Here is a 15,252-nt window from a genome sequence, read left to right as displayed (position 1 = left end):
TCGTAACGCAAAGCGTATACGTTTTGAGCGTGTAGATCTGATGCTTTTGCTTTTTTATCCTTAGAAGAACCATTTTGGGACATATGAGGTTTCCACCTGACAGAGGTCAGGACATGAAAAACAAAATAACATGTGATCTCATGAAACCAATGCAGTTCTTGTTTAGTCACATCTCTTGCTCTATGGTCTCTTGTCAATACAGGCTCTTTCATTGTTTTTTTGTTTTTCTTATATATAAAAACCCACAGAAATATTTGACCTGGCATTAGTACAATGTCTCTTTGATTACACCTGCCTAACCTGGTACAGCAGCTTATCTAAAAATACCAAAGATAAACTACAGACATCACAAAATAAACTGAGGGTAGTCCTTTATCTCTCCCCAAGAACCCACATTGGCGCTAACAACCATTTTAGATAATTAAATTGGCTCCCAGTGAAAGGCAGAATACAACAACTGAGACTCATTATGGTCTATACATTTTTAAAAGAACAATGCCCAAAATATTTTAAAGGTTACCTCCCTATGTTAACCAGTTCCATAGTTTGAACACAAGGGCTAGTGTAGCTGATCTTAAACCACCAAACCTGAGACATAGGGTAGGTAGAAGCTCATTTAAATATACAGGGGTGGAGGTTTGTAACAAAATCCCAAGGGAAATTAAATTTGCCCAGTCTTTGAACATTTTAAAAAAATATGTTGAAAAAGTGGCTGATGGGCAAGTTAGTATAGTGCTGTATTTACCTATTTATATCTATTTATTGTCTTTTTTTTATTGATCCATGATGGCCGGTTGTAAATGTCATGACTCATTAGTATTGTAATGTTAGTACACATGTTCTTCTTATCATATGCTGTAACTATTTATTTATTTATTTGGATCACAATGGAAATAAGCCCTCAGACTTTTTGTGCAATCCTGATAATTCTGTACTGCTCATGAATTCATGAATTGTATCATGAATATATCAAATAAATCAAATAAAATCAAATGGCATCTAAATTTTGGGTATTGGCAAAAGAAATCCATCTTTGTGACACAGTCATACGACATACAAGGCATTATGGAAAAGAAAACACAAATACATTATTGTCATTTGTCTCTGTCGGGTGGAAACCTGTCCAAAACTTTTCAGCAAATTCATAAAAAGCAGATAACATGAAAACATGCCGCTTCACGTCGCATTTCAAGCTTGTGTGGATCTGCTACTTGTGATGCTTTTGCCTGACGCTATAGTATGATCAAGTAGGGCAATTTGTTCATGAAAAAAACTCAAAAGGTTTAAATAATTATGGAGATAAGAGGTTTCTCCCCGACAGCAACGATATGGAAATACAAGGTTTGCCCAGACAGGCAGCAATGATATGTAATCTACTTGCTGTGCATTGTCCTTTTAACATCATCTCTTGGGACTCATGTGTTATAGGGCTTGCTTTCAATCTGCCATGTGGGTGTGTGTAGTGTACATTATATCATATGTCAATATGATATGACTCACCAAAGGTCACCAAGACATTTTTGGTCCATTTGTCATACATGGCGGTGGGAATGGATTCATTACAACCTGCTTCTCATATTCTAAGAGGGCAGGAATTCCCTACTGTAAACCGCTAAGTACCTCGTCTTCCCTGGGAGCCAAGACTGCAGTAGAGTCTTTGTGGTGGCGCAGCCGCGCAGATGTATATGATTGTGTCTGTGAAGGAAAACCCAAAGCTTCACTTCCTGAAAGTCCTTTATTGGCTCCTGTCTGTGAGTCTAAAGACTCACATAGGGGCCAAGGACATTTTGAATCACAGCAGCATCTCCTCTACTCTTCTCAGTCCTCAGTTTTCAGGTGAATGGTGAAACATTTGGTACCTGTAGTCTAGTGTATTCATGCTGTGTGAATGACAACGTAAATGAGGCCATCCATGGTTGGTGAAACTAAGTATGCTGATTGTGAGCGACCAGGAATGGCTATAGTTCTCTTGCCACCATGGTGAAACTTATAAACTTAAGTATGCTAATTCCTAGTGTGGGGGCCATGGCCTGGCTATTTTTCTCTGCTGCCTGCAACGAGCAGCGAGGGGGGGGGGGTAATCGGGGACTATGTGGTGTGGTGGTCATCTATGATATCATCTGTACACTCTGAGTTATGGGGATCCTTGAAATTAAAAAGTCAAAGTGCAGTAACCAAGTTTTTGGACAAACACTGACCTATTTGTGTATCCCAAAGGTCAAATTAGCCATTTTTGTCGATATAGACAATTACCCCAAGAACAGATAGGCCTACAATTAGTGTATTACATATATGTCGATATCTCAATTGGGTGAGCAGTTGAAACACTTTTAAAGCCATTTATCAGTTGTTGTTTAGTTTAGTTTTTATTTTTCAAAATGTTCTTTGTGTCCGTCTCCCTATTGATTCCATATTCTGAAATCCTGATGTAATGTAATTAGTATCCCAAGGTCATCTGGGTTTCGGGTCTCGCGAACATCATACCCCTCACTCGGGTGACCCAGCCGGGGTGATCAAGTCCCGACTTACGTCCCAGTAGCTACCCTCGATCAGACCCACTAGGGAAAGACAGGGCTGCACAATCCGCTGGAACCACATTTGGGCACCACAATGCGGAAATGCGCCCAAAAAGTCGACTTTGAAATGTCCCCTTAGGGGCACCTCCCCCCCCCCCCCCTGACAAAAAAAATACTTTAGCCTGAAAAAAAAATCTTCTCCTGAAAAAAAGAATCTTCACCTGAAAAAAACCTATAGGCCTACTTTACAATGTCTAAAATAACTAATATACATCTAGGGTTAGTGTTTCTACTTTCTCCTTGTGTGTAATGTAAGAGATATCTTCCTTTGGTGGTGAGCAGATGCAGGGATGCACACTGCACAGCTATAGGGCACGCCATTGTATTGACACAGGTGCGTGTTGTTATTAATTATCCCATAACAACCGCAACGCACACGTCAATTTAATGCGCCCCGTGTGCTTCCCAAACAATGGAAGGTGGGCCTATATTGCCCGTACGGGTGCACGGTGCATGCATGGCTCATGGAAAAGTGGAGATAGGTGACAGGTCTACTTAAGGACACGATATTTATTTATTTACGATGAGATGGCAGGGCCGCCGCCGCCACCACCACCACACGTTACAACTTTGAACGCCGCCAAGATGAGAGTGGGACATTGCGTGGGCAAACCAGGGGATGTTTTCTTCTCTACCAGGAGATGGCAGGCTTGTCCTGTTTTTCAAAGGCAGCGAGCATCGATTGAAACTGACCCAATATCTTCCGAGGAGAGGTTAACAACAGAAAATGTTCCGGTGAGTGACCAATGCAATCAGGAGAGAGAAGGTACCATTTTTTTATCAGCTTAAAATGTATAGGCTACAGCTCCTGATTGGAGAATATCACTATCCCAATCATCTAAGGAGTCACAGGAGACTCAAAGAGTCTCTTCTTTGACCGATGATCCCGTTCATCAAATTATTGTTAATTGTTATTATTGGCTTAGGAATGCGACAAAACATCAACATCGTGCATGAGATTTTGTAGGCTATTGATTCTGTTTAAAACTTCACACAACTCTGACAGCTCTATGGGCCGGAATAGATTTATTTCACTCAAGTGAAATTTATCGAAGCTTCTGATGTTTTTGTTTGTTTTCCCCCACTGTATGAGGACAGAGCAAGTCAAGACCAACACTAGCATATTTCGTTTTAACACATATTTCGTTTTAACACATAATGGAGAGACCATGATCAATCAAGCAATTGTGTTTTTGAAAGTAGTTTCGAGTTAAATGCAAGTAAATAGATTACTACAACAGAATGAAATGATTTGCTCTGAACTACACCGTATTCTACTAATTTAGGAAAAGGTCAGATTTGGGTAGTGTGCGTCCTTTAGGCCTAGTCAAGTGTATAGCGTTGGCTTAGTGTTGAAACTTGAAAGGGCACCCTCTGCTGGTATAATAGAGAATCACTACACTGCCTGTGCTGAGCATGCTGATAGGCTCTTGACTACTCCAATTTAAGCACTTTTAATCATACCATAAGTCTTAGTGCTTTTCTGGTTTAATTCCTCGTGTGCAGTTTTTGTAGTGACTCGTTTGAAATGTACCCATTCTACATACTGTGAATACAATTAACTTCAATTGGTAAGGAACTAAGTATATTTAGGCTACACAAGTACAATTTTGGAGCACGAGCACACACATAGGCCTTCATTTTAAATCAACTAACTGTAAGTTGGTTTTACTTGGTGAATATTAGGTGACCAGTCATTAGTCCTACAACTACAAGTTACTACAACCTATCTCAAACCCTCACCCTAACCCTAACCTCCCACGGGGCAGCACACCTACACGTAACCTTAACCCATGTCTAACCAATGACTAGTCTAAACTAAGTATGCACCCCAGTGAATATTCTAAGTTTGCAAGTTAATAGCCCTAGATTAGAATGTCTACGAACATCTGAATATATCAAAACATTAGGAAGCACAAATTTATGGGGCACACAAAATAGGTTGTGTGATCATTTACCCAACACCAATCACAACACACCTGTCAATTGTGTGCGCCATAATGTTTGTACTTCCCATTCATCGACTGTTCCCAAACGAAGTTTTTATATTTTCAGTCTAGCTTTTCCTCATGCAAAAGTGTTGATATTTTACATAACATATGTTTTCTGCCAGAACTTTCACATGGATATGAAACTAGAGGACAATATCTGACTCAAAGTCTTAGGAATTAATTCCTGGGTGAGTATACACGCAGTGCTACAAGTTTACATGCTGACGTGGTCAGTCTGCTCTGATAGAACTGATATGGCTGTGTATTTGGTATTTGGAATAAATGAAATGTATGTAAAATTACAGACATTCTAGGTCTATTAACAACATAACTATATAAAGCCAGACAATAATGCCAGACAATATTGTTGGCTGGTATCACAGAAAAAGCGAAACCAAGAGTCACTTGTCCAACGGACATGTAAAATTTGAATGCACTTGTCCGGGAAGATTTAATACTTGTCCTGGATAAGCGGACAAGCCTTAATGTCAAGCCCTGTTGAGTATGTAAAGTTTTCAATAGCCTACTTTATACTTCTCCCCCACAACTTGGAGGCAAATGTATGTTTTTTTTGCTCCGCTACAATTATTTGACAACTGTAGTTATTATAATATTATCTATCTATAAATGCACCACGCCTCGTTGTGTATGTTTGTCTGTGTGTACGTTTGTAATCTACGTAAGCACCATTAGCTCCACTGAGTTAAAATTTGACACACACGTTCCACACCACCACAGGGAGTGCAGTGCCTGGCCTTGAGTATGACAGATACACGGTTGACCACCACAAAAGTGGTTGCGGAAAAAAAGTTGTGGCCATTTTTGTATACCACACCATATAGACAACCAATATAACATTTAATCATACTTTAAGTAACATGTGACATGTCAAACTAGGGGGTTTTCGTGATTCTGAATCCATTCCAAGCATTCGTTTTGCACGAAAAACACTCCTTGGCCTAAAAATGGCGATAGCCGTCATCATAAATGTGATGAGGTCAGCACATTTGAACACATCTGGGCAAGTGGATATGGATGAATTTAGGTGTTTTTCATGCAAAACTAATGCTTGGACTGGATTCAGAATAATGAAAACCCCCTAGTTTGACATGTCACATGCTACTTAAAGTATGACATTTTGCCATTTGTCTAACATGGTGGGGTATACAAAAATGGCCATAACCTTTTTTCAAGATATTTCCGGCAGAGTAGACCTCTCATTCTGTGGGCCTTAATGACCAAAAAAATTGAAAAAATACAAATAAAAAGTATGTCATGACATCACAGGTCCTCTCATATTTTGTACGGCTGGCTCCCCGGCTAGTATAGGTGTTGTGCTCCACCTCAGCAGCAATCTATCTCCCTGGTGTCTAGCGCATTGAAAGTGATAGGGATAGGTGCCCGTGCCCCCCACTCTCTGCTGATATGGGCAATAAGCCACTCTGACCTACTTTGCGGTCATAACTACAGAAGAAATGCAGTAGCTGAAAATATGTTACTGAATGAGAGCTATAAATGTGCAACAGCACGCACGGCTGAGCAGCTCATCTGCAGTCAATCATTACGTTTTGGGTACACTACACTTGCAAACATGTGTGATCATTAATCACATGGAAGAGCCTGAGCATGACAGACAGAGCTCTCACTTGGACACTTTGTGGAAAGATCTACAGCCAGGGTTCCCAAACCTTTCAGGCCGTGATGCCCCCGAAAATAAGCATGGATTTGAACTGGGGCCCCTCCATCCTGACAACATCTTGGAATTGTAGGCATATTTTGTTTGAGTCGGTTCCACAGATAAATATTGTGAAAATAGCAGATTGATCTATACATTCTGAGCTTGCAGATCGGCAATTTTTTTTTTTTTTTTACAATGTTTGCCTCTTTCTTATGTAGTATTTGACAACTTGACCAATTTGGTATTTAAAAAGGTCTTAAAAGTCATTAGTCATGAAGTCACTTTAGAAATGTGCAGATACCCTGTGTACACTTATACTGCATGTTGTTTTGTTTACTTTTTGAGTGGGAAAACAAGCACACCTAATCATCTGGGGACCCCTCCAAGTGTTTTGGAGGTCCTTGAAATGAAAAGATTTAAGAACCACTGGTCGAACGCATGTAGTTAATTTTTTTCCCTCATAACTGTAGCTAAATATTTTGTATACATAATACACGACACCGTCTCACGACGAGGCAAAGCCTGATTGTCCATAGAAAAAGAAACAGCTGGTATAACATGCCGTGTTTTGACCAGTGTTGCCAGTTGTGAGAGAAATAAGAAACCAGGTCTATGAAAACAAGCCCAAAAGAAGCCGAACTCGGCCACATTGTAACTGTAAACCTATATTGGCACTATTTGAAAATGGCACATCTACAAGCTCACAATGCATCACGATGCTGCACGTTCTGTGCTTGCAGATTTCCAAAATAAATCAAACATTTTTGAATACCAATCTTGTACTATGATGGAAACACTGACCAGCTGTTTATCAAGTCAACACCCTGACCTCATCTTAACACAATTGGTTATCATTGTCCCTCTCAGATCTACAAGCTCAGAATGCGTAGCGTCGGTATAGTCCAACAGTTTGTGTTGAAGTGTCCTTGAGCAAGACGCTGAACCCCTAATTGCTTCCGATGTGCAGGTTGGTGCCTTGCTTGGTTTCCTCCGCCATCGGTGTATGAATGTGCGTGTGTGTGTGTGTCATTGTAAAGCGCCTTGGGGCAGCTAAAATTAATATCAAAAGAATGAATTGAGCAACTTAACTGTTTGGGGTGTTCACATAAGCCTGTGTGTGTTACAATTTAAATCTCTCTTTCTCTCTCACCTTCGGCAAAGGTATTCACTATGACCGCCGGCATCTCCCCCCGGGCCTCCTTCTCGGTCCTCACCATGGTGCTGTGGTAGTGGTGGCTTTCCAAGATTGACGACCAGCACAATCAGAACCACAAAGACGGAATAGATTGACGAACCATGCATGCGCTGGACGGACGGATGGTCAGGATCCTGAGTACAGGTATAGTTCCTGGGGCAGTGTTGTTCTATGTGTGCAGCATGAGTGATCCTTAGTCCACACTCACACTCAGGCCGGCAGGGCAGGTAAAGAGGACATGGTCCCCACTCCCCTCTCTATACAATGAATAACACCTTAATGTCATCTCCACCAATCAGATTGCAGACTGCTTTGTGTGCAAGAGGTTGGAATTTGTGAGGAGGTGGCGGGAAAGGCATAGGGGGGGGGGGGGGGGGGTGTTGGAGGTGTGAGGCAGTGGTGTAACTAAGTACATTTAAGTAAGTACTGTACTTAAGTACAATTTTGTACTTTACTTGAGTATTTCCAATTTCCAATATACCTTTACTTCTACTCCACTACATCTCACTCAGAGGCAAATATTGTACTACATTAATTTGAAAACTTTAGTTACTAGTTACTTTTATTATTACAAAACATACATTAAACACTTCAGCCCTAGATTTCGGCCGATCTACAAGCTCACAATGTGTCGCAAAAGTTGTTTATACATTTGAAAACTTGAAATGGGACATTCTGCATATTGTGAGTATACTTTCTACTTTTGGTACTTTAAGTACATTCTGATGCCACTACTTTTGTACTGAAGTACATTTTGAATTCCAGACCTTTTACTTTTAGTAGTTTGCAGTATTGGTACTTTTACTTAAGCAAAAACTTTGAGTACTTTTTCCACCACTGGGGGTTGGAGGTGTGAGGAAGGTTTTAACCCATGCTGGGCACCTTTTGATAAACATAGTGTGTGTAGTAGCGCCTCCTCCTCTATGAGCTGTGAGCTCCTTTACTGTTATGCTAAACCAGGGGTTCCCAAGCCGTGGTGCGTGCACCCCATGTGAGACCCTGATGGCCTCACTGTCCCTCTCAGACATAACCATGACCTAGTCCTAGTATCTCTTGGTTACAGAGAAACATTTTGTTGCTTTGGGGCGGAAACCTTTTTTGTGTATTTTTTTAAATTGACTCCTTACTTGATCACATCACACTACAACAGCACACGGCAGCAGCAGCAACAAATGTAGCAGATCCACAAGCGCATGATACATCAGTAGTACAGTGGTGAAATAAATGACCGAACCAACATGTTGGCTTGTACATAGAGCATTCTCCTGTCTAGACATACTGTATCCTCGTCAACCTCTAGGCCCCTATGGTAAGGCTCACCTTTAACACAATTAAACAGAGCTTTGTTATGATTATATACTAAGTACTGGACCCTCATCTGGTTCTGGTGTGTGACTACCCGGTTGAACATTTCCGTGGTTCGGCGGCGGACAGACAGACAGGCCGGCCCGGGAGAAGATTAACATGACACGAGCCTGGTCACATTAAAACGTTCACAATGTTTATTACACATTACAGAATCATATATACCTCTGGATCCTGGTGTCCTAATGACGTGCCACTGAGACATAACAATAACAATCAGCTAGCAAGTTGACCTTGCTCTATGAGCTGTCTCCAGTGGCTAACAAGACAGTCAGTCTATTACTCCAGGCAGTAGGCCTACACAATATCAAGTACATTGCATATTCACGTACAAGTACCTTGTATGAGTACACAGCATGTTGTATACTACAACAAGCTTCATAATCATAATGCTGTCTCCAGAGGTCAGCGATGCCTACTGGATCTGCTACCCCCTCTACATTACATGGGAGCGCTGCTTTAGCAATATCTTCATCACTTTTGTTGTCTGACTCTGGGTTTAAACTGTCTGATTCTGACATGTTGAAGTCACGCAAATGTTTTGATCTAGTTTGAAAGAATTGAAACAACAATTTTTTCCTCTGACACAAAACTTTGTTTAACTTTAATAACCGGAACGAGTCAAAAGTAAATGTTTTGAATGAAATGAAACCTCGTAGCTATGACCTAGCTTTGATAGTGTATCCTGCAGCAGTGCCGTGGCGCGGCACCACTATGGTGTTCTATGTGGCGCAGTGATACTGAACACAAAGAAAATAGTACCATGTGACAGAGGGGTCAAAGTTGAACGAAAGTTGGTCTATAATGGTAGATATTGGTCAACAATACGAATGACGCTAGTTTTGTAGATTGATTTAATTGAATGCGTGGCCCCCAGTGCCCCTGGGAACTACTTGATATTCCCCCAAACCAGAGCAGTTTACCTCTTTCCAAAATGTTGTGATATCATTATTAAGCAGATTGTCGGCAATAGAGTGAGCACTCAGGGCCTGCTCTTGTTTGCTAATATACCGTAATACATATTTGTACGTTAGTTTTATTTTTATTTTCTGTCTGGGCCTGCCAGCTATTACCCAGGCCTTATGGGCCTCATTGGCCTCCTAGGGCGGGTGAATAAAGACCTGCTAGCATCATGAAGGGCTCTGACTTTAAATGTGGGGTCCCTATTTTTGGCATGGGCTTATATACGTGCATGTCAAATATTGTTACAAATTTACAGGAAATAGCAAATCCGCTATCATCATTGCATGAGAAATGGGGCATCATTGGTTAAACCAAGGCTTTTTCATTCAAGGGATATCACGAAATGGTAGCTATAGGGTTCAATTTGCTGGGTAATCCATGTCTCTAAGTCTTTTGGCATGCCACGGCACCGGATACTGGCTTGCATATCAGCATTAACCAAAAAAGTCCATAATTTGGCCTGGGGTCATGTTGTGTCCCTAGTCTCTGGACCCTGCAGCTCTGGCCTGCACTACTGTTTAACTATGTGATGTAACCACTGTTGCAGAGCAACCAAGACAAGTTGTACATAATGTGGCCTTTTATTGGGCCCTAAGCTATAGGGTTTCACAATGGGTAAGCAGTCCTCGCTAAACCATTCATGGTGCAAGTAATCCGTTGTGAACAACTTTGGTCAACCATTTGAATTATCTGTCAGTCACGCGAAGAAACTGTTTGTGTTCAACGTGAATATCATTGTCTATGTCAGTAGTTCTCAACCTGTGGGTCGGGACCCCCAGAGGGGTGCATTTACACTGACATGTATTAAGTACTATTATTACATGGCTTGGTTGAATGCTTGATTCCGATTGGTCAATCGCTGAATTCAGCTGCCTATTATTTCTGGATGATGACCGCTCTGCTCTATAACAGACCGATGCCTAATCAAACCCTCGGAGCACCAGCCACTGCTGTTTCCAACATCACAGCCATGTAAACGAGCACACAATGTCATTTGTAGCTAAACATTGCTCTCAAAAGTGTTTTTGAAAACATTTGAGCGAGAAAAGCAGTACCCGGGGGGGAAAAAACTCACTGACGCAGCCAGCGCGACACTTGACTTAAGTCTTTTTTTTTTTTTTTGTGTTTTGGGTCAATTTATTAATTTATGTTAGTAATTAGCGGGATAATATCTGGCTAGGTGGTCATTGTCGGGAGGTAATTCACTGACAGGGATTGAGTTTAACCACGGAGGCGAAGCCGACGTGGTTAATCACCCTGAACTTGTCAACTTGGTGGATGGGCCACAGGTGTGGTGTGTCACACTGCATATACTGTAAAATGGATTGGCTACACTGTGTGTGAAGGTCTGAGGAAGAGCTTCGGCTCGAAACGTTACCAGTATGAAGTCAAGATATTTCTGGCAGCAGAAAATGGTGTGCAGACTTTTCTTATTCTTGAACTATCATTGTCTTTTTAACCGGCACCCGGACTGAATATAAGATTTCCCTGCTAACCCACCAGTCCATCCACGGCAACGCGCCCCCTACCTCAAGGAACTTGTCACCCTTCAATTCTCAACCCGCTCCCTCCGCTCCTCAAACGCCAACCTCCTCAAACCCATAAAGACTAACCTACGCACCATGGGTGACCACTGACCGGGCCTTCTGCTCGGTCGCCCCCGAACTGTGGAACGCTCTCCCCGCCCACCTGAGAGCCCCACCTGAGACCAGGTGGGGCTCACATCGGTCGACACTTTTAAGAGAGGACTAAAAACGTTCCTTTTTGCCAAAGCCCTTATGTTTTAGATGTTCCTGTTCTGTTAGATGCTTTTAATGGTGTGTTGTTTCTTCTGCCTTTGTTCATTTGCTGTAGCACTTTGAGATTCTGACGAATATAAAGTGCGTTAAAAAAATATAATAAAAAAAATCCATTATTGTATATGCCCATGCACTCTTCTGTGTACCCTAAAGCGTGCCTCATAGGTGTGCAGCCAAAATACACGACACAGCGCAGGCCAAGGGCCCTGTTGCTTGGCTGCCTGCAGCAATTGGTCGCTGGCTGCAGCATTATTATCAGTGAAGGCTGCTGAACGCTCTACTGATTGTAATGTTCTTACTAGCATCTCAATTGAGAATGAATGACGGAGCTATTTCTTTCCTTCCTGAGAGCAAAACTGCATTCGATGTGAATATACAGTATGTCACTCTTTTGTGCACCAGAGGACTGGAAAAGAGATGATTATCATTATCGTCAGGCGGAAACCTAATTTTGTCAAACTGTTCCCAGGATTAAAATAAAAAAAAAGAGTAAAAGTAGAAGATCTACAAGCTCAAAACCCTTCACTTTGTGTCGCGTTTCGAGCTTGAGGATGTCCTACTTTTGATTTTGTTTTGTGTGACACTGTAGTAGTCTCAAGTTGGGCATTATATCTACTAATGTTGTGCTGTGTGCAAGACTCTTAACCCCTAATTCAGGGGTTCCAAGTGTGGTGCTTGCACCCTTGTGGTGCGTGACTATGGGGTTCGTGACATGGAAAGGGTAATCAGCTAGGTCAGGAGGTAACTGCTAGGGGTGCACGCCTGCATGGCAAAAAACGTTGGGAGCGTTGGTATGGGAACTGCTGTCGTAATTGCTCCCAGTGCGCCATGCACACAATGGCGGCTCACTGATTGAATGCAGAGGACAATTTTCAAATAGTGTTCTTCAAGTTACTTTTAAAAAGTAATTAGTTATAGTTATAGTTATTAGTCTGAAAAAGTAACTAATTACTTTACTAATTACTACATTATGAAAGTAACTAGTTACTTTACTTTCTCATGTGGAATGTGTTTCACTCTGGGAGTGCACTCAGCGCACCATGTCAGTTTACAATGACAGACTCCGCACTGGCAGAAGAAGGAGACGGTTCTTTTGGATTACGTGGGTAACTACTAACTCACCCATTGAAAACACAGTAACTATAATTGCTTTACTGAATGGGAAAATGTAAAGTTACATTACAAGTTACAGCAAAAAGTAGATTCGTTATGCAAAGTAACTTAATGTAAGGGCGTTAGTTCCAACACTTCAGTGACCAAAAACACCCCAAGAATTTCAAGGTTTCTGCTCTCATCGGTATACCATCAATTAAATAATATAATGCCAACATTGACTGCAAGTGCAGTATTAATATGATCTTTGAAGCAAGGACGCCCGCACGACTCCAATCCGTCTTAGTTTCTCTGAACATTCTTACCGGGTGCGCGGTCGAGGAAAGTTAACTTTACAAGAAATGAATTTGTCATTTGGTTTAAGGCACTTTTTATTATTTTATATTCGCACAGTATGCTGCAGAGCAGACAGAACAACGTACGTGTTTCGGCGTATATAGCCTTCATCAGCGTTATACTATGCTGTCAACAACAGAAGTTTCACATTTATAGTGTCCGTAGGGTGCGACACCTTCCTCTGTCCGTGTTGATGCAAATAACATACAGCCAACAAGAACCCAAAAGTGCAGTAATGGTAAACAAATTCCTTTAGACAATATAAGATAAAATGTGATGTTGTTACCTGCTGAGGGCAGCAGGTAACCAAGTCCTTAAAGGAGGGGGGGGGGTTCAGGATTTATATTGCACGTAGTAGACTAAGAGAATGTAATGTTCTTTCCTTGATGAGAAGACAGGTTGATCAACAAACCAAAACTAGCAAAACACTTGTTAACCAATAAAGAGCAGGCAGGGCCTCTCTTCTCAATGAGAATTCAATTGAAGTCCACCCCTCTCTAAAAAGGTTGTCATTGCATCTACACATAAAAGACAAAGGTACTAATAGTAGCCTGAACAATTAATACGTTCGGGACCTTGTCTCAATAAATACGAAATGGGAGGCAGTAACTTCCTCTATATACTCAAACTCATTATGAAAAACATGAATATAAATACATTTTACAATACCATATTAAAATCCATGCAGGATGCATGAACATTCTTCCAATGTCTCGATAGGCTACTGGTGTCCTAGGTTTGAATCTTAACTGGTTCTCAATACAGAAATAATGAGGCAGTTGTATGATGCCAATTCAAGTGTGTGCATGTCTCATTAATGGAAAAATAGGAAAACACGGTTGAATTTAGACAGACTAATTAACAGAACATAAACATCTCTGTTGCTCAAGACAAAACCGAGCCTTATAGCAATACCTGCAGCGTTAATTTGTTGCGTGGACATAAATAATTAAGGTAATTAATTCACCATGAATTAAATAATTACTGAGCTGATAAACTCTTGATTACTGATTTGATTTGTCTTTAGCCACCTCTTAAGGTTGAATTTGAGGGTCAGATGGTTGGAGGTCTCTTACTTACTGTATGTAGGGAGACTCAAGGTTCAAGGTTGTCTTTATTCGTCTCCCTTGGGAGAAATTTGTCTTGGAGTCACAGCTGCATACAAAACATTCCCTTGATAAAGTGCAACTAGTCATTAAAGTGCATTCGGCAATCTCTGATTGAGCATTTTGATTGACAGGGGAACAAAAGAGTGTTTAAATCTATTATACACACACTGTGGAGTTCTATACCTCCTACTGGATGGCATTAGCTCTTACTCTCGGTACAATACATGCAAGGGGTCAGATACAATATTCCGAGCCTGTCTCAACACTGCTTGTTCAAAGATGGCCTGGGGAGTATGGGGGGGGGGGGGGTGGGTGGACATGGACATGGACATGCCCATGATCTTCCCAGCCATGTTTGCTAGCCTACTTATTTGAGATTTGTACTTCACAGTTAGATTGCCAAACCAGCTGGACCGTATTTTAGGATTGACTCTATACTAGCTCTGTAAAAGGTCAACATGATATTTACACTGACTCCAAAAAGCCTAAGTCTTCTGAGAAAGTGTAGACGCTGGTGTATCTTAGAACACAGTGTTGTAACATGCGTGTGCCAGCTCAGGTCCTCGTCGATCTGTACTCCCAGATATTTATACGAGGGGACCTGTTTGATATTATGGTCATGGACACTAATCGTACTTGTGGTCTCCTATGGACCTGGGGTCCACTATGACCTCCTCTGTTTTGTTTACATTTATTTTCAGATGGTGTAGACCCGTGCTGCAGCTATAGTCAAAACGGGTAGGCTCTTGCGATCTACAGCCATGTCTTTCTCGCGTTACGTCTCGTCCTTTTAATTAAGGATAAACCTGACGCGCTCTAATGCCAATAAATGTGACTGCCGATCCAGCGCAATTGGGGACCGCATCCGCATCTACTGTATCGGTAGGCTAACCCAGCCAGCCTGAGCCCACCACCACTATAGCATACCAGTAGCCAGCCTGAGCCCACCACCACTATAGCATACCAGTAGCCAGCCTGAGCCCACCACCACTATAGCATACCAGTAGCCTACCTGAGCCCACCACCACTATAGCATACCAGTAGCCTACCTGAGCCCACCACCACTATAGCATACCAGTAGCCTACCTGAGCCCACCACCACTATAGCATACCAGTAGCCTACCGCA

This window comes from Protomyctophum bolini (genome assembly GCF_963924005.1).
Source record: "Protomyctophum bolini genome assembly, chromosome: 10".
NCBI classification, from domain to species: domain Eukaryota; kingdom Metazoa; phylum Chordata; class Actinopteri; order Myctophiformes; family Myctophidae; genus Protomyctophum; species Protomyctophum bolini.
This window is presented reverse-complemented; position numbering follows the sequence as displayed.